At 49.6% G+C, this 20,294-nt stretch overlaps 1 long non-coding RNA gene across 1 annotated transcript; it reads left to right on the forward strand.

The window, feature by feature from the left end:
- The first annotated feature begins 6,478 nt into the window (after nucleotides 1–6,478).
- Nucleotides 6,479–13,206, forward strand: LOC138689129 (uncharacterized). The gene is made up of 3 exons (XR_011327960.1): nucleotides 6,479–8,614; nucleotides 10,078–10,149; nucleotides 10,832–13,206. It is a non-coding gene; the product is annotated as an uncharacterized lncRNA (long non-coding RNA).
- Nucleotides 13,207–20,294: the final 7,088 nt, after the last annotated feature.

Genomic DNA, 20,294 nt, shown 5'->3' on the forward strand with positions numbered 1-20,294 from the left:
ATTCCTGAGATGTATGCACAGCATAATACTGGTCAGTCGTATAAAATAATACGGGAAGTCTCTCCTACCATCCATATATCCATCCTGAAGCTTTTGACCAACTTCCCGTCAGTATTTGTTTTTTAAAAATGGGTCTGATTGTCAAATAATCCATAAAGTTCTGTTTCATTAGAGCAAGTAGTTTTACCATTACTACCATGTTTGGAGCTGAGGCCTTATCTCCTCTGCAGGGCTAGAAAGAGGACTTGACATTGCCGCAAGGAGAATTGTCGCCTACAGATTGCTGTCGCATGATGCCACTGCTGTTTTCTGTCTAGTCCTCTATGTTGGTGAAGTAACTTCATATTTTCTAGATCATCCTTTGTTCTAATTAAATGTGTATGGTCCTTCATATCTGTTAAGCAGCTGCAGTGTCTTTTACTTCAGTTATCTTTTGTTAAATTTTCATCCAGAATTACTCACTTGGTCATTCAGAATCCTGCATTAACGCCTCGTTGCTTAACTTTCCAGAGCATTTCCAGCCTCACATATCATGTTCTTCCTTGTTCTCTCCAACCACTTAGCAGCTATTGGCCCTATAAATATGCTCCTGTCTTTCTCACATTTCCTTGTAACTCAGGCAGGAAGGAGGAAGTTATGGAATGAAGGTAAAACACTGGCTTCGTATGCAAACTGATTTTTAAATCAGAATTACAAGAAACCAAATTAAAAATAAAGAGTTGGCCTTTTTCTGTGAGTTGAAATATTGTTGCTGTGTTCCGATCATCTGCAGGATGTGAGTTTGCCTGTCTGGCAAAGGGCCACACTTGGGCTGTGGAAAGGAAAAGCAGCTTTTTGACTTTCTAGCTGTAAGAACAGCAAGGTTCAAATTCTGCAGAAATTTTCAGAGGCTTCTTGGCTTTGGAATGGAGAGAGAGAGAGAGAGAATTACATCAACGTATCTCCATTTAGTACTAGGATAGTTTTGATTTTCTGTTCAATGCCCAGATACGTTTTACTTCAAAAATACTGTTCTTCCCAAATTTCTGCCAAACTGTGATGCACAGCCTGCGTTCTGCTGTATTTCAAGCCTTTTCTAAAACAAGGTACAGTGACTTTGAATTCACTGTGGGCTTTTAGAAATAGCTCCTCCGTGTATTTGCATCTAACCTGTATTTTGATATGAAAGACAGGACACTGACAAGCTCGGGTCTTAACTGGAAGAGGTTCAGAAGCATTAGCTGTGTATGAAAGTACTGAATTTCACAGCACTGGGAGCGAGGTGAATGTTATGATTTAAACAGATTCATTAGGAGGTCAGTACTTCGACAAGCTCTTAACAAGAGCTCTTGGTGCTTAGGATCTTTGGAAAGCTGTAGTAATTCCTACTTAGGTGCTTAAATATAGATTTGAGAGTTAATACTAGGCAACAGGATTTGAATAATCAGACCTAGCTGCACATACGTGCAGATGCTTACTGGGACTGCTCAAGGCACATTAAGAGAGCCCAAGTAGCTGTGCTTTTATGCGTGTGGGTTTTTTGGGGTGTACACTTCTTGGTAGCCCCAAAGGAGTAGGCTTGCAGGAATTTAAAGCATTGCTTACAGATTAGTCACTTAGAAACATAAAAATCGCCCCTTTTCTTTGCAGCCCAAAGGATAAAAGCCGTCTGCTGTTGTTCGGAGTGGAGCCAGTACTGCAGCTAGCGATTCCTACGCTGGAGTTGTTTGGGCTTTTCTTAAGATGGTTAGTTTTCCCCCTTTTGTAACTGGTTAGGTGGTATTATGTGTAACTTAATGGACTCAGCATTAGGATCTGTCCAAGGCAAAATAGTGTTTATGTTCTGTGGTCTTACATTTCCTTATTTATGCATGAGGCTGAGCTCTTGTTAATGTGCTGCTAATGCTACACCTCCATGGCACCCACCTTGGAAAGTTGTCTGGCTTTGGGGGGGCTGGGGCACTTGATGCTGCCCTGAGGAGAGCGAGAAGATGGAGCAGACTGACCTGGAGCCATAATTGTGGGGAACGTTGTCCCTGTGCGATTTTTAGATGATGGTTTTTCCTCTGGGGGGGCTACAAGGGGTATGTAGCAGAAGGAGAATGTCTTGTTGAGTGGAGATGGCCGAGCTACTGCAAAGTCGCATGCAAAGGCATAGGGACTCGCTGCTGGCAATGGTGGCAGCTGTTGATAGCACTGTGAATGATGGTCATGGCTTCCCCAGGTTGGCTGCTACACCGTGAAGAAGTCCAAGCTCCTTTCCCCCCCTTCCATAACACTCGGATAGTCTCCGTTTTCCACCCATCTGGTGCTACCAGAGAGTCTCTGGCCATCTCGGAGGAGACGGAGGCACTGGTGTGGGCAGAAGACCTGGCAGAGGGCAGCGACTCCGGGTTGGCAGAGCGAGGGAAGAAAGTGGGGAATGAAGGGGCCCATACGGTTTGTAAAGGTGTAATGGAGAAGTTCGAGGCATAACACTTACTACCTGCCTGTCTCTGTCCCTTTAACTTCTTTATTTCTGCTTCCCAAGGGCCCTTCTTGCCTTGCCCTGCCCTGCCAGTGGTCAAACTGATTATCAAAGTTAAGTTAAATCCAAAGCACTCGCTTACAACCTGGTTTGAACCCAGCTCCATGTCTCCCCCCAAACAGCCAGGTCAGAAATTTGGCTGAAAAAACCCAAACATCTCGGGGATGGTCCCCTGCCCAAAGGGAAGGCTAGGACTGAGTAGGGTGAATACCTTATGAAGGGTTGAATAATTTATTGTGTTAATGCAGGGGGTCTCAGTGAGGCGTGAATAATGCCAACCCCTTGGGTTGTACGCCGGCCCAAACTTTGTCTCTGACATCTGATGGCACCCTCGGTCTTCTCAAACCCATTTGATACGAATGGTTTGCTAGCAATCGGACTTGATGAAGCACTTTTTCCCCCCACTATGGAGCAAGCCTGAGTGTTTGCTCCTCAGCGTGGTGTTAGGAAGCAGCTGGAGGAATGATTGTATGGTTTGGTTGCAAGATTATCTGTGCTGGGATTTCAGCTCTTGGTGTTAACCCCTGCCAAGCAATTATGCCGCGGCGTTGATGTGGCCTGTGCCTAACGGGGGTTGTACTCCTTGAACGCTTACCCAAGTGCTGGAAGAAAGATGGTAGTGGCTTAAATTAATCCTTTGGACCCAGCAGAGGAGCTGAAATGAATAGTGTGAATGGGGAGGAAAATCTTGTGCATGTTCCCAAACTGCAGGCAGTTTTTGCTTAAGCCATGTATTTTTAGATGAAGAGGAGCATTAAAGGAGTGCTGGAGTGGTACACGGGTCCATTTTCTTCCAGTGCTTACAGAGATAATAAAATTCCAGCATGAAAATAGCTCCTCATCAAAAGCTTGTGCTTTGATGGGAAGCCTGAAGCATCGCAGCATTTATGCAAGAGGGGGCATGGTATTAACTTTCAGTGAGGATTTAAAAGTAAATAGTCTCATTTTAGTGGGGTTTGTGAGGATTGCTTAGCAAAACGATGTTTGTGGACAGGGAAAGATGACTTCTGGGATTGCAGGGCCTGGTTTTCACCACGGACACACCTGCGGGTGCTTTGGGAAGTGCGGCTGCCGCTGCGAGGGTGTCGAGCAGGACAAGGGGAGGGTGTAAATCCCACCCTGCCGAGTGGCTGCGGCATTCTGGTCTCATGATCTCCACAAGATGTCAGTGTAGATTTATTGGATCAGATATAAAATCCTTGTGCTGTTCCCCTGGCTGATTAAAGCAAAAACTGTTTCAGAGCTGCACAATAGGTTTGATTGTGCTCTGGAATGTGTCGCCCTGGAGGAGTGACATGGCGAGTGCTGGCGTCCAGGGAGGGGTGCGAGTGACACCCCAAAATGGGAGCAGAGGTCCTGGCAAAAAAGGGCAACGCTCTGCTCCTATCAAGGTGCCTTTACCCCCTCGGGGACGAGTTGCGTATGTGTAATATGCAATATTGCACTTGTGCAATAAAGCGCTCTATTTTTTACTCAAAGAAAAGCTGGAAGCCTGAAGAAAAACTAGAAGGGCCAGCCTGGGTGGCAGGAAGGATCTGAGGGCGATTGGGTCAAGTAATGTCCTGGAGAAGCTTAACTGCTGGCATGTGGTATCCAGAGCTTGCTTTGTTTCTTTACATACAAAAAGTGGTCTTGCAACGTTGAGCAACGAGCTGTGACCCTGCAAAGAAACCAGGACATAGCGTCCAACCCAGGGGAGTTCCCCTTCACCTTTTAGCTCTTTTGCATAGCAGTCCCTGCCTGTCAGAGAAACTTCTTAATGCCTGTGGAGGCGAGTTCAGATGGATGTCAGCAACAGAGGCGTTTTTCCACGGAAGAAGATTCTCTGAAGCGCTGGCAGTGGGCAGTGATGGTGGAGATGCTGACCCAAGCTTAGGTCTGGCCCCATGCGGGATGAAGCTTTCCCAGCCAGGCTGGGCTTCTCCATGCCCCTGCGCTGCCCAGCCTCTCCTGGGTCTGCCCTGCCCTGGGCATCGCCGGTCCAGCGGAGGTTCCCCTGGGCTGCCAGCTCCCGGCTGCTGTGGCCGCGGCAAGGAAAAGAGGCAGCACGGCCAGCTGCTCTGGGGATGTTTCAGAGCCAGCTTCCCTCTCTTCTCCCTCGCAGCCCCTGGTGTTTATTCCCATTTTCCCAACAAAAGCCAAATGTAATGCAGACCCCCCCACTGCCTCTCCTTGCACCTGGGGCTGCGGTCCCCCCGCAGCGCTGGGCTGGCGTGGGTGGCCCCGCTCCCACCGCTGTGCTCGAAAGCCGCAGGAGCCGCCGAGCGATGATTCATTTATGGTCCTTGATGCTGCACCCTGTCACCCGCGAGGGAGGGGAGGGAGCGAAAGGTGACGGTATTTGTCAGCGGTGGCAGAAATAGCCACGTTTCAGATTTCACTGGGGAAGTGGGGAGGCAGGGAGGGAGATCAAGACCGATGCGGTGCTCAGCCCCGTTCCCAGGCCTGCCTCGCTGCCGGGAAGGAAAAGCAGCACCCCGTTTTCCTTACGGGCAAGCATTTGCCCACCTAAATTTGCCTGAGAGGCTCCCAGCTGCTCCCCAGCGTTTGCATTGTGGAGGCGATTGTGGAGATCCAGGGATGCAAACTCTTTCTCCCCTCGGTGCGTTCTGTACCAGCTCATCCTGGGCACAGCCGAGATGGCTTTCCAGCGTCAAGGGGTTTCCAGGGAGGCACTCGTGTTTTCCTGCCTTCTGCCCCACGGCAGCCGCTGGGCTCCACTTGACCGGCGGCCACACTGGAGGGTTACTCTTGTTTTTCTGCTGGCAAAGGGGTTTTGCCTGTTCAAGGGCCGGACTCTGCCCGCATGCTTGCCACTGGTGCGGGCCAGCGGCTGGGATGTGCTCCTGGGCTGCCCAGGACAGGGGATGCTCTGCAAAGCTGGGCAGTTTTCAAAGATAAGGGTTAATCTTATCTTTAGAGCTGATTTTTAAATAGAATGAATCCTGATGCTCAGCACACTACAGCCACATTGGATAAGGGAGAAGGTGCAAACAAAACAGCCGCCTGGATTTAAGGGCAATGCTGTGAGCTTGTTCCTCAGGTTAGCGATTACCCCCTGAAATCAATGGGATTGCTCAAGCAAATTGCCATTTTGGATATAAGAAGGCTTTATATCCTAAGCCTCCTTGGTGAGGGGATGTTTGCTTAGTGCTTACTGAGGGGAAAATGGAACTGGAGGCACATACCAACAGCTGCTCCTAAAAACCTCCTAGTCTCTCAGACCAGGGTTTATTCCATTATATACATATATAAAAAAGATGTGATAGCCATAACATGGCAGCAAATGTAAAATTGTTTTATAAAACTGGATTTTATAAAGCTGGATTTATAAACCCACAAGCTATAAGACAAAAAGGGCGGAAATAAAAGGAAAAGGGGGAAAATAAAATATAAGGAACACTTTGAGTTTAGCCCACTTCTGAGCTGAAAATGAACGTTTTCAGCAGTGTTGCTCTCAATGTGATCAGCAGCTGTGTTTTACTCAAAAAGGCCCTGTGATCATTGAGTTTAAAACCCTGGGAAACATTGCTCTAATAAAATTATTGGAAGTTACTTTTTTCCCCCATCTCTCCTGAAAGCAACTTAATATTGCAATTTTTTTGAAAGGGTTGTTTTAGGGCAGTCACAAGGTACACAGGCCTGAGTGTGGCAGTGCTATACCAGACTGGCAGCGATGCTGAGCAGCAATATCCAGACCAGGATTGTGCTGGTATCGTGGGGGTGTAAATTCGACTTTCCAATTGCTCCAAGATCAGAAGCAGCTGCCAGGTGCGTGAAAGGTTGCTTGCCTCAGTGCAGGGCTGCAGTCACATTGGTTCCTCTGTCATTGCAAGCCGCCTGATTTACTAACCAGAGTGGCAGAGAGGGATGAAGGTTGCCTAAAGCCACTCAAGGCACCCCCACGGCTGGTGGGGCTGCCGTGGGTCCCGCCGGGATGCAGCCGGGAGGAGAGCAGCTTCCCGGCGCTCCGCAGACGCCAGCCATCCCACCCGCTGTTAATTTTCCACTTCCTCCTCTCCCAGACCTGAACCATCTCCAGCTCCTTTGTCAGCGCCTTCTGCAGATGTTTTAGGAGCGACTGGCAAGCTTCCTTGCTGCAGGGGCTGCTCAGCTTCTATCCTCCCCCTCCACAGAGGAAAGACCCTCACCTGAGGGGCATTTGCAAGTGTGAAAAATGACGCTAAGGCTCCTTTCCCTATGTCCTAATTTTTAAAGATTTGGTGAAGCAGGCTCGGTGGTCTTTCCAAGTGCCTGCTGTGCCCCTCCTGCTTCCCCCGAGCCCAATGCTGCTGGTTGCCGCTCACTTAGAGAAGCCGTGGAGGCCTGACCCTGTGCATTGACATCCACGGGAGCTTTGCCATTAACGTTATTGCTCCCAGCATTGATCCCCGTGCGAGACGAGACCGGTACCCTCGTTTGGGATGTGAGGCTGGGGCCCCCCTGCTGTCAGGTTCCTGCTGGAGGAGACTTCGTGGCTGTACGTCTGCCAAGGAGAGATGTTGGAGGGGATGAGCCTTCTTCCAGCCTGCATCAACTCCCCCAGTACGTGCGTACCATATAACATGTAGGTTTGGTTTGAGCGTAACAGCCACCCGAGGCGGTTCTTCTGCAGTGTGATGATAATAAGACTGACCAAAACTGTAGCTAAAACACCCAACCCCAATGTTTTGCTGCTGTGAACCACGGGGCTGGGAATGGCCACCTTTCCAAAGCCTCATCTGCGCTGGGTTGTGTGGTGGTTCATTTTCTCCATGGAAAAACGATAGTGAAGAGGGGAGGGGAGCGGGCCTTGTGCTTTCGAAGGGACGTGTTTCAGTTCGGCACTGGGCAGCAAGTGAGGTGGGCTTGGGTGGGCTGATGCCTGACCCGCAGCCCCCCGGCCCCCAAGCCATGGCATACCCAGCTGCATGCCCACAGGCGCAGGGCTGTAGCTCCCGCGGCCCCTTGAGCCCTGGATTTCACAAAATTTGAAAAGAAACCTGGGTTTCTGTCTTGGCAGTGGTATTATTTGGAGGTTGGAAGGGGCTGCGCGGGGCTTGTTCCCAGTTCTCCGCGGCCGTTGGCAAGAACTTACTCTGTGTGTCTTCTTCTGCAGCAGGTCCCCCAAATGGGCGTTTAATCAGGTGCCAGTGTAGGAAATGGACAGCTTTCACCCATCTTACCGCTTCCATCAACCATACTGCGGTGTGGGGGTGATTCTGCATCCCTCCCTGAGCCGTCCCCGGGTCTCCTGCAGCTGCCGAAGTGCTGCATTGGAAGCAGGAGCAGGCTTGGGCATCGCTGAGGAGGCCAACGCTGGAGCTAGTGCCCGGTCAGGGGGCTACAGGGGATGTCCCTGCTCCTCTCCAGGATCTCCAGTGCCTTGAGACCCAGCAGCATCACCTCGGGCCGTCAGCCGGAGCCGAGGGGTGAATGCTGCATTTTTTCCCTCTGGCGCAGCCCTGGGAAAAGCACTGAGACCTGTTCATCAGATCTTCTCCCTCCTCCCACCACTGGGAAATGGGGAAGGAAAAACCTGCTCCCCTCCTCTCCTGGCCAGGATGGGAAAGAGAAGGTATGTTTACTTTCCACTGCCTTGTAGCTGGGAGGAGGAGAAAAGAGGATGTGGAAAGGGAGAAAGGGGAGGCTCGGGGAAGGGGGATCCCCATCAATGACCATACTGGGGTCTGCCGAAACCTGAAATGGGCACACAAGGTGAGCAGTCTGCGGTGTGACATCCCCACTTGTAGAGAAAATATTTACTGAGTTGTACGGTAACCGTGCAGGGCAAACGGGGAAGATGACCCAGAGAAAAATCTGTCCCATCCGTGGTTGTGTCAGGGGTGTTGCTGGATGTTATTTATAACATTTAATTACTATTATTTTTACTTGTCCCAGTTCTTCCCAGCCAGAGAAGGTCACTCAAGCCATTGCTCAGGAAAGAAAATGGTGTTAAGCTGGTAAAAAAGAGTCAAACTCCTGTGGTGGTTGTTTTTTTTTTCTTTTCATAATTTTGCCATTCTCACTTTGGTGGGCGCTGAGATTTCCTACACACCTCACCTGAACGAGAGCGGAGAGTGGCAGTTAAAAAGATGGGGAAGGGCACAGCGGTACAGAGGTATGAAGGTGAGTCTGGGTTACTGCTTGCCAAATAAAAAATAAAAAAATTAAAACAATTTCGTGCCGACAAGCACTGGGATTATGTGCCAGGGTGGTGGGTGCTGGGGCTGCGGGAGGGGGCAGGCAGCCGGGCGAGGGGGAGGCTGGCCGAGGTGCCCATGTCTGTGTGATGCCTGGAGCGGGGGGTGAGAGCCTCTTGGAGAAGAAAAATCAGCCCTTCCACCCAGACGGGATGGGTCTGGGCACCAGACTGGGCACGCTGGTCCTGGGGAAGGTCACTGGTGGCGGCGGGTCTGGAAGCAGCCCCAGGGTCGTGGCCGTGGCTTTGCCTCGGCCGCCTGCGGGGACGGTCACGGGCACTGGAGGCGGCAGCCCACGCGTCCGACACGTGTGGGCTGAGGTTGCCGGTGTCACGTACCCCAGTCAGGAGGAGTTGTTACTGCTGCAAGAGGAGGCAGAATCAAGCGTAAAATGTGAAACATGGGAAGAAATTAAAATCCTGTGGCAAGCTTCCCCTACTGTTTTTGCTCTCCCTATACTTAAATCAGAGAAGCTGAGGGGCCTGGGGCCTTCCACAAGCATTTACCTTGGGCTGTCGGCTCCAAACCTACCCTATTTTGAGCATAAACTCCGTACTTGGCTGCGGTCTGGTGTAACAGAGTCGTGTGGGATGAGCAGTGCCTGCTCTGCCCCCGCAGCGTGACCCTGCCCAGGAGTAAATGACTGCAGCGGCTGTCAAGTAACTACAATAAGAATTAAATGTTGCTGTTAACACACCTCTCCTCACTCCAATTCTCATAATTAGGCCAGATAGAGCAGCTACTAATTTGAATAGTTTCTGCGGCTCCCCTCAGACAGCCTTTGCAGCAGCAGTCCCTGATTTTAATTGGGCTATGGAAAGATATTACCCTTTTCTGAACCGTTTGCTAGACCTGCTCACCCCCACAAACGATGACACATGATTTTACTGCACAGAAGCCAAACATAACAAATCAACAAATAACTCGTGGTATCTGATAATCCAGGTGACGTAGGTGAATAATTGCCTAGAAACTTACAGGAAGACACTCGAATGCTGGGGTTTTTTTGATGGTGACAAATGAACTGTGAGTATCAGGTTGCATGCTTTGGCTTTTTGCAGGAATGGAGATAAAGATTTGAGTCCAGGACATCTAGGGCTAAGTCAGTTCAAAGGTCCCCGAGGAGGGTTTGTCTCGGGGAGGAATGTGCTTCACTCCCCATTAAAACGGTCCTACGTGGAGGTAGCGATGCTGTGCCAAGGTGCTCTTTCTGTGTGTGGGGGTACGGCTGTCCACGCCACCCCAGAGCTCCCGAATCCCCCATGTGAACAGGACCCATCGCTTGTGGATCATGAAGGCAAAGTGAGGCAACATAACCCCCTAACCCGATACGTGCAGCACAAGCCGGGTGGCTTATTAATTTGAACTAAAGCATCTTTTTTTTTTCAGAAGAAACAAGCAAATAACTGAACATTTGGGACTGAATAATTTCCAGCAATGGAGAGTCCACAGCATCGCTGGGTAAGTTGTTGCAGTGGTTAATTATGCTGATGAAGTCAATGGAGTTACTGTAAACTCAAGTTATACCAGTGTGACTGAATACAAAATTTGGCCTAGTTACCCGAAAGGAGCAGCACTTTGAAGTCTCTGTATGTCTTTAAATAAAATTATTCTTCAGTGGAAGATGTGGAAATGCAAGACTTTTCCTCTAAAGCATACTGCAGCAGTCAATCGGTCTCCAGTACACTACTGGAATATTAATAACAAACCCAAATTGCCCATGTTTAAGACAGTTAATTGGACTTATTTTATACATAAGTCTGTCTGTCGTCGTTAGGGCTATATTGCTGCTGGCTGTGATAACATTTTTATCTGTTAACTTCCAAGCTGCTACGGCTAACACCAGCTACTCATGAAATGAGTCAGCTAACTTTCCTTTTAACCGTTTGTTCTGCTCCCTGAAGGTGTTATGAATGTTGTGGTATGACAAGCTGGTTGACACTCATTCCTTTAAAGCTTATGTAGCAATTTTGTTGTCACAATAGGCTTTCAAAAAAATGGGGCGAGAGTTTTGCAGCAGCTGGGCAAGAGACATTTCCCGCTTCAGTTCGAAGACCTGAGTGAAAACAATTGTTTTGATGTATTTAAAAAGCATCTTGTGATGGAAATTGGTGATACAATATCCAGATTTTTGCTCCCACAGGAACAATTCTTACAGGCTATCTGACTTATCCAGAAACTGCCAAAGCAGATTTATACTTGAACTGGATTACAAGGAAATACACTGCAAACCACTGCAACAAATCATTACTAATCACAATCAATCGGAGTGATTAAAGCTCTGACATCTCTCCTGGAGTTGCATTAATGAATGAGAAATTGCATGCAAATGGCACTGCGGTTCTTGGTCCCAGCCAGACGTCGTGCCTGTCACCCCCCCCTCACCCAGCACGTTGCAACATTTTCCCTTGGGCCGATGTCCCGATAAATGGCTTTTCCATCCTGGGTGAAATTTCCACGGGATGACTGGGGACATTTATCCCAGAGAAAGAAGGAATGCTGTAGCTTGTTACACCCTAAAAAGATGATAACCCCTATAGACTAGTCCCACCCTTACTCAGGTAAAATATGTTCAGACTAGCTAACTTATCTCTTCGCACGTAAAATGTCTGTGGTATTCTTCTCAACTTCCTGTGCCTAACTGCTGGTGCTATGGTTGCTATACACGGCCAAGAAGCTATGCTTTCCCACCCCAGACAAGAACAGAGAGCTCCACCATATATTTATCTTTTTTTGCATACTTCACAGAAATATTTCGAAGCTTAAGAAGTCTCTCGGGCTATGTTTGTTCAGTGTTTCAACAACCTCCTGTGAAAATGCTTTACAAAGAATTATTCTTCTTTCTGGTCCGCGATGATTTACCTATTCCTCCAACTCAGTGTTTGCTTCATGCTGATTATAAGGGCCATAAAACCATGGCACCGAAATGCATCATTTCCAGAGGACGCTTGCTCTCTTTGCTGGGAGAAGACAAGGAATCGCACCCCAGAGGATGCTGCCCAGACAGAGGACGGAGCCTGCTCTCCTGGGGCTGCGGAGCGGGGCGATGAGATGCGGCCGTGCCAGAAGCCCGCCGTCGCCAGCGCTGGCCGGGAGCAGAGGGTGATGGATGCCCCCGGGTATGTTCATGGCTGACAGCATCTGAGGAGGGTTCCATAAAGCGTAATCCTTAATTCACCTCCTCGGGAGCCCAGAAAGGCTGATGTAGTTGGTGGCATGCGCGTGAATTTGAGCCCTTCATAGACAGAACGGGACGACAGTTCCTCCGTGCCCACTGCGCTGGCGTGCACGACAGAAGCCTTCTATAATGCCCCTGTGTTTTATCCTCATCCAAACCAGCCAAAATAAAAAGGAGAAGCCGCACATGACCCAGCGCCCGCCTGCCCATGCCCCCCAGCAGACAGAGGAGAACGTCTGCCGCCCGCCTGCAGACACGGGTGCTCGCGCCTGGGAGCGCGGCGGCGTAACTGCTGAGTGGTGAATTCCAGTTTATCGTGCTCTGGGATCCTTCCCCAGGTACACCCACTCCATGTGCCTCTTTCCTGTTTAGAGGGGAGATTACCTCAGCCCATCAACACCCCCGCAGGGAGATGATGGCTTTGTGCAGCTCTCCTCCGTTGGGGCAGAGGGAATGGCGAGGGTGCCCAGCGTAAGGAAACCCGTGCACCACAGGACCCGTCCTCCCTCCGGGCTGCTCCGCTGCCGAGTGCCCTTTTGAGGCCACCTCCTTCAGCCGCTGCGCAGCCATAAACCATGCCCACGCTGCACCTGCAGCGCTGGGAGCACCTTCGGATCGGCGGGGTTTCGCAGCCGCTGGAAGAGGCGCTGCTGGGAAGAGATGTCGACACCTGCTTTAGGAGGCTCCCATATCCCAGCGCAGCACGGATGTCCCTCAAAGGCTGGGAGGGATGACCCAGATCCAGGGCATCGTATCTCCCCACAGGGTGTTGCTGCAACGCGGTGCTTCTTGACGCAATTGCCTCTCAGTGACAGGAATGAGGTAGGTGTGCTTTAATGAAGAGCGGCTTTAGCTTCGCCACGAGTCCCCGCGTGGGAGGACGGCCCCGCTGCGGTTCAGCGCTGTGGGTGGGTTCAGCCCACCCCTCTGCACAGCCGCTGGCCCCAGGCGCTGCGGGATGACCCCTCTGGCTCTGGGCAAAAGTCGCCTGAAATCTCTCCTTGCCGGTGGTGCCGGTGTTGGTGAAGGAGGCGATGAGCTGGACTGATAATCGTGTCTCCTGCCGAACAAGAGATAAGCAAACACTTGAGGAGGAAGAAACTAGTGAGGGGAGAAAAAAGAACCTGTATTTCTCACGGTATCAGGACGCTAGTGCTTGGCTAACAGGCTGATGCGAGCTGGGCTTGTTTCAAGCCAGAATGTTTTAACAGGGCAAAAGGGCCAGCTGACCTCGGAGGCCGATCGTCCTCCTCCTGTTGTAGAAGTCGAAGGGCTGTCTCCCCAGTAGGTCTCCTTTGATTTAATACTCACCTGAAAGGAATCAGGAGTGCCTCCACAAGCACCTAATGCTTCTGTGAGCCTACAGCTCATCCCTACAAATGTGCGCACGGTTCTGTGTGTGCCAGAGTTTCAGCTCATGGGTTATCACAGAGCATTTTCTGCTTCATTATTTTCATAGTCTTTGTAAGAATTCCCTGTTTTTACCCTCAGCTCTTACTTACTGAGTTAAAGGCATGCACTTGCAGAGGATGTTCATCCGTGGCGTTCACACCAGGTTACCTGGACGGCTGCCTGAGAGCCTTCATGTTTGTTCTTACCTTCATGAGCCCTTGTCCTATGGTGTAGCTTCTCTCAGAGAAACCTGGCCTCTGACCCTAGCATTGCTCCTCCATTCCTGTGAACAGTTTTATGGTTTGCATGTCCGAGGCTGTGTTCTGCTTTTCTATCTATCTAGTTCACAAATACTCAGCGCTGAAATGATCCTCTAACTCTGAGCCGACCATGAGATGCTGTGTGCAGCAAAAGCAGGTTCACTCTTCAAAACCTTTCCTGCTGCCTCTTGGTGCAGCATCACTTCGTGAATCAGTGTCTCACTGCTAACGGTGAAGAGTCCCATTCATAGTCACGATGATGTTTCTGGCACTGAACATAGCTGTCTTCTGAAAAGTCTCTCCTGCTCCTCTTTAATCTTTCCCTTTTTGACTGTGCGGGTTGTGCATGCTCTGCTTCTCAGGAGGTACTAGAAGCCCTTGTCTGAAGACTCTTGCGAAAAGGTTTTGCTTCTTTTAAGTGAAAGAGATCTTTAGAGAGCCAGACGCTGCTAGTGTGTGTTTCTTTCCATGCTTTAGACAGTCTTCCATGCCGTTTTCCGTGAGCTCATTCTCGGTGCTTCTTGCCGGTGTCTCCCTGGACCCTTAGTTTGCATCCCCTTTCTGCACACACTGCTTTAAAGTATTCCTTCCTACCTTCATGAAAAGACAAAGAAATCCTCTCACCATGGTCGGTGCATTCCCAAGATGTTTCAACACCTTGGAATCCCTGGTTGCTGCTGTGAGGTTCCTGCTCCGCTGGTCGCCCTGCCGCCCCATCGCTCTTTGCCCCCCCCTCCACTTCTGATCTGAAATCAGCGTTCTCTGCTGGTAGATAAGGTGAGCCCTGCGGCAGAGCGGCTAACGAAGACGAGTCTTTGTTATAATAACAGGTTAACAGGTAAAGGGAGCAATCTGAGAGGGGGAAATCTGTAGTACCAGTACCAGCTGACTCCATCTACAGCTCTTCCAAAAAAGAATATTCCGGTCTCCTAAAGGCCACTGGTAATTCTGACTAAAATCCATGCAGGAGGACCAGATTTTAAAGTCCTTGTCAATCTTCTCTCCCTTTACACTGACACCAGCCCATTTTCAGGTCAACATATTCTTTTTTAAGTTGCTATTAAGTCTACAACACTGGCATGGCATTTTGAAGTAAATTCAGTAGCAGGGGTTGAACGGTGCTCACAATTTACTAATTTATGTAGCTTTTATCAAAGCAAAGTACAAAGATGCTTTTAAATAATAGTCTTTTTTTAATACCATCAATACTATTATTACATGGTACTATCAAACATACAATTTCACATTTAGCTGTAGATTTATTTTACAGAAAAGAAGATGGTTTGCAGTTCCAGCTGAAGATCTTTCTGATTAAGAAATGGTGTTGTATATAGCATGGCTGCTGCCTTCGATTTCTTGCCTGGAATGGTGCAATTCACCTTTGTATAAAGAAAATATGCACTCCCTCAGTCTTCACTGCCATTGGGCACCTGTAAGTCACCTGAAAACTTAGCAGTATGTGAAGGTTTTCCATCCAGACTTGAAGTGACGGTGCCAGCCAACACATCGTCTTCAAACACAGAAATTGCCTCAAAAGTATCAGTTGTGGATTGGATCAAGCGTTTGACAGACCTTAAAAAAAAAGGCAGTTGATTGACAACTGTGAAGGCAGAATACTTTTCTAATACTGCTCTGAGGGAGGGTTTTCTTGGTCAATGTCCTGTCAGTGGTGTGACTGTAAAGTTTGAGCCAGAGCCGAAGCTTACCAACCCTTTTGCTTGTTGACGTGCTCTGATGTTTGATTTTGTGAGGGTTGGGATTACCCTTGGAGAATGAGCACGGGCTAGTGAAGCAGCTGCACGTACCTCTAGCAGCCTGCAGGAAGGGTGGGCTTTGCACCCAGCTGCAGAGGTGTAAAGGTAACTGGTGCCCAGGTCAGCACTGGCTCCTCCACGTTGGTCCCATCAAGTCAAGACAGAGGGCTGCTCAGCTCTCCTGGTTTTCAGGCCAGGCTTTGGGTAAGTGAACTTTCTCTGCCTGTTTTTCTTCCTCAACTACAAATGGCGCTGAAGTTGGTTGGCAAGGACCTAAGCGTTAAGTTTTAGAGTCATGGCAGGTGAATCTTACCCACACGTTGAACTGCTAAAAGAAGCTGCACGCAGGCTCTTAAAACGCCGGTCTCCCCAGAAGCCTTGGCCAGCACAAAGATGACTTGAAAGCCGCTCTTCCACCTTATGACTGGGAAGATTGCAGGTACTTTCCCCTTTGCCTGGAGATATTGTTAGAAGGCAGCAGAGGCCCGTTTTACTGCCATAACAAGTTAATTAACTCCATTTTCCCCCAACTAAGCTGAGCAAAGGTTTTATGCAAGCCACATGCACTATATTGAGAAACAGGGCTTTTCTCCCACGTTCTCGCTGTGCCCGCAGTGATATGGCTAACAAAAGCTGTTGTCTTCTCAAAAGGAAAATCATACTTCTGAATTGTTTCCAACAGCCTGGGTTGCTCTTTTGGTTTCTAACTAAACTCGCTGCATTAGAAGAAATCCCCGTCGTGAATTGCCTGCTTCCCTCACCAAGCCCTTGTGAATCATCCACGAGGGAACGACACGGCACTGCTACCGTGGTGAGCGCAGCAGCTGCTCTTCTTGCCTGCTGCAAGACGATGCCCAACATGAGCATCCAACAGCTTTCGTGGGTCATTTGTATGACTACCAAAATTTTTGGCCTTTTCCCCCCCCATTGATTCAAACAAGTTATGCCACCAAGGTTTTGTAAAAGAGGTTTCCAGATATTTTTTCATAGCAGGGTTGCCTGTGACAAGAAGTGTAAAAAGCCTCTGCAAATCAGGAAACTTACTCTGCGGTGCAGTCAGTATAGGAAAAAGTTCACTTGCCACTTTTTGTGCTTGGCTCTGCCGGTGCAGATTGAACATCTCACAGCTTCTATTCCTGCAAAGCACTCTCAAAATATTTGTCACAGGCTGCTTTTGCTCGAAATCTACAGGAGCAGAGCAAGCTGTGCAACACAGCATGCCAGCGTGCTTGTGAAAAATCCCTTCTGGATGCCTGTCACTGCTCTGCTTAGCATTTACCTTTGCACTCGCTATAGCCATTTTCTTGACCTTGTGTTTACCTCCATGGCATTTACCCACTTCCTTGCTGAGCTGCAGATCTCGTTGGCTGGCTCAGACATCGCTGCACACGCAGCCATCTGTCAGCTAGACAGTAACCCCACTGAGGAAGGGATGTGCTGATTTCATCTGACATTGGCACATGAATTTGATTAAAATATCAAAGAAAGAATCCATTGACGTAGGTGTTTTTGAAGACCCGTTTGCACGACTTCACAGACGTTACTCAAATAGATGGTTCTGATCACCATAAGAAAATCCTGGGTTTGATGATGGAGGAGGAGTTGCTACCCATGCTGTAACAGCGGTGCTTGGGATGAAGAGTTGTGTAATCGGTGTGCCAGTGCTCCACAGCTATTGTTTTGCAAACCATCCATCTGGCCGCTGAGCTACTCTGGCTGCTGCTTTCACAGCACCAGCAACCACTGAGTCTCCTTTCTCACCTGCGGCTGGATCAAGCTGAAAACCAAGGAGTGGACAAAGCTGCTCTGGGTGACTGCTTCTGCAGGGACTTTCCTCTGGGCTGGGTTAGGCTTGACCCTGGAGAAAGAAGAATCGAGGAGAAAGATTATAATGCAAACCCGTAATGCTGCAAAACTGCAGTAGGGCAAAGACCTATTCCTGAAGATCTGTCAGAAAAGCAAACAAAAATGAGAGCTGTTCTGGTGAGTCAGAAATATTTGGCCATCATTGTCTGCAAACTACAACCTTTGCTAACCAGTCAGCTACTGAGAAATTCAACGTACTCAGCGGTGAGTTTTACGCTCATCCCCCCTCTCAGCTACCAGATACTGATAGCTTTGTAGGAACGTGGTGCCATCTTTTTGGGCTCCTTCACCCTTGTCTTCTCTCTCTCTTGTCTTCTCCTTTTCTTATCTCAGCAGTTAGCCCCATTCTTGAGCTGCCTTCGCACCCTTCACAGAGGACGACTGAATATCGCCGCCTTCACTCTTTCTCCCTCTCTTCAGGCTGCTGGTTGTTCAGCCCTGGTTCAAGTTGGTGCCCGGGAGGGGTCTGAATGATGTAGGTGCCAACACTGTAAAATAAGAAGTGTACAATGCAGTTAGTGTCTGTTGGTCAGTCTCCAGGGTGACAAAGCTGGAGACTCTTGGTGTTAAACCAAGCCATCTCCACAGCCTTGGGGCTCTGGGGAGGGCAAGTCCTTTCCTTGCCTCTGTGCTTTTTGGCAGGCCGGGGCATGGAGCCTGCCTGGTTTGGGGGACTGACTTTGGACGGGTTGCACGCTGCTGTGCTGGATTTCGAGTGTTGCTCTGGAGAAGGCTGTACATCTGCTTCACACCCGAAGTGCCCCTCTGCGGACAGGGAGGGAGGAAGGGTCTAGACAGCGTCAGAGCGGTGCCTGTGTTTGCACTCCTGATTCAGTTCCAATACTAAAAAAGCCCCTCATTAGGTTCACATGATGGAGCAGCAAAGAAAGTGCCTATTTATGGAGGCTGAGGAGAATCCACAGAGATGTGGGTTGCTGTTATTTGTCTGAATGGTGCCTCCTGACATCACGAGTGGCTGGAAAGCCTTGTTCAGGAACAACGGAGAAGGCAGCTCTGCCTGGTGGTGTCAAAGCCTTAACACAACACTTCCAGCATCTAGAATTGCATTTCTTGTCTCTCATGGTAGAAGTCTTATTTTGTGAAGTTTCATGTGCGGAGAGGGTAATGCTTTTTGAGTCTTGTGAGAAAAGTGTGCTCCTTGCTTGTTTGCAAAGCAACTTTTCAACCACACCATGGTGATTTTACAAAGAGTGTGATTAGGTGTATATGTAGAAGAGAAGAAAAACAGCTGTAAGAAAAGGTTTCACTAAAAAAAATTGTAGGAAGATACCAGCTGAAGGGAAGACACATCTGGCAGATCTGGAAAAGTAACTGAATTTCCTGTAATGTAAAAATGCAGTTTTGCAACAAAACTATACAAGGCTCAAATTTTTAACAAACCAACGTACATTAAGGATTTTTCAAAATTCATTTTTGTCCCTTGTCCATTTTATTTTGACTCCCGAGTCCTTCTTTAAGTGTGTATCCAAACAGCGGCCATCACTGCTGGGTCCTCCTGGGCGGAACGCTAGCAAGAAATGCTGAGGGTGCCGTGGCATTTATTCAGGTGGGTCAAGGAGAGAGCAGCTGGCTGCTCTGATACACCACTTCATCAGGAGCTGTCAGTCCCTGGCACCCCTGAGCCCGTCAGTCGATGAGCTGTGCCTGGCCGGCCGGGACGGAGCACTGCCGGGCGAGGGCTCCTTGGCCAACTCCAAACCTTGTGTCTTTCTGCAGCACCGCCAGGCTTTGCTGGAAACATCGCGGGGAAGCGCAGCCCGGGGGTGCTTCTTCTGGACTTGTGGGTGCTGCAGGGCAACGCTTTAAGGATTAAAGGGAAAGGAAACCCTGACTGGCTGCTGCACGGCAGCAGAAAGCGAGGTGCGGGGCCAGCTTTGCACCGCGCGCTCACCCGGGTGAACCTCACTGCGGCGTAGACGTTGGAAATGCAAAATTACATCCCACTGCACCAGGGGCAGGAGCTCTGGATCCATTCGCCCTTGAAGCCTCCGCAAGGCACGCGGTGGTGGGGACGTGCGTGTGGCTGGGGCGAGCTCGCTGGGAGATGCACGCAGCCCTGCCCTGGGCACCCGCGGAGGTTGCCCCTTGTCCCTTGGAGGCACAGCTCTGGGATGACAGTCTTTCCGTGCCTGTTAAGTATGCTTGTGGGTGCTTTGTTTTGCAAAAGCTCCAATTTGGAGCGCTTTGATACACGTCCTCTTTCTTCATACGCTGCCCAAGTCTAATTTCTCTCCTTGTTTCATGCTTGTTTTCCTCCTTTCTATTTTTTTCCTTTCCTTTCTTGCTGGTTTTTCCCTTGTTGTGACTTCCTGATCTCCCCCCACCCTTTCCGTCTTCTCTTTTTTGTCTCCGCTCACCCTTTCCCTTCTGCCCCTTCATTGCATTTCCCATCCTCTGGTGGCTCTGGCACCCATCGGAGAGGACGAGGCATCCCCGTGAGTCTGTGCCTCAGCGAACCGATCCCCACCCCAGCAAAGAGGGGATACCGGAGAGTCCAGCTGCTGTCTGAGACTCTACTTTGTTTTTCATTTGCTTTGGGGGTTTTGGAGTTTTTGTTGCAAGCTGCTTCATCAGCCAGCGAGGTTGGTACCCCCAGCTGGAGCAGAGTGAAAGTGGGTGGCTTTCAGGGAGCCACTGCTGATTTCTTTGCAGCTGCAGCAGCATTTCTGTAACGTGTGGGAGGACGCATCTGAGCAGCCCCACCATTTACCCCTTTGCACCCGATGCTTTTCTCCGCCTCGAGCCCCCTCCTGAACCTGATCGGAGATCCCTTCTCCTTCTCAGATAAAAAGAGAAGCCACCAAGCTGCCACCTGCCATGTGCCTTCCTATTACTGACCACATGGCACGAGCTTGTCTGGTCCTGGTCGAGGTTCACTCTTCGGGGCTTGGAAGATGCAAATGTAAAATTGAAACTACTGGTTGCTCTTCTTATCTCTTTCCGGGCCGGTACGTGGTGCGCCTCTGCCTTTAGGCACAACCTGCTGCTGGGACCTTGCTGGTTTCAGTTTCATTGGTACGTGCTCCTCGCAGGCCAGGCGTAAGCAAGGTTTGCATTTGCAGCACCAGATCTGAAAGCAGTTAAACTGTTAACTAACCGGGTTGCAATGGGCAGATATTTCTTATACCCATTTTA

The sequence above is a fragment of the Haliaeetus albicilla genome, chromosome 15, assembly GCF_947461875.1.
Source record: "Haliaeetus albicilla chromosome 15, bHalAlb1.1, whole genome shotgun sequence".
Taxonomy (NCBI): Eukaryota; Metazoa; Chordata; class Aves; order Accipitriformes; family Accipitridae; genus Haliaeetus; species Haliaeetus albicilla.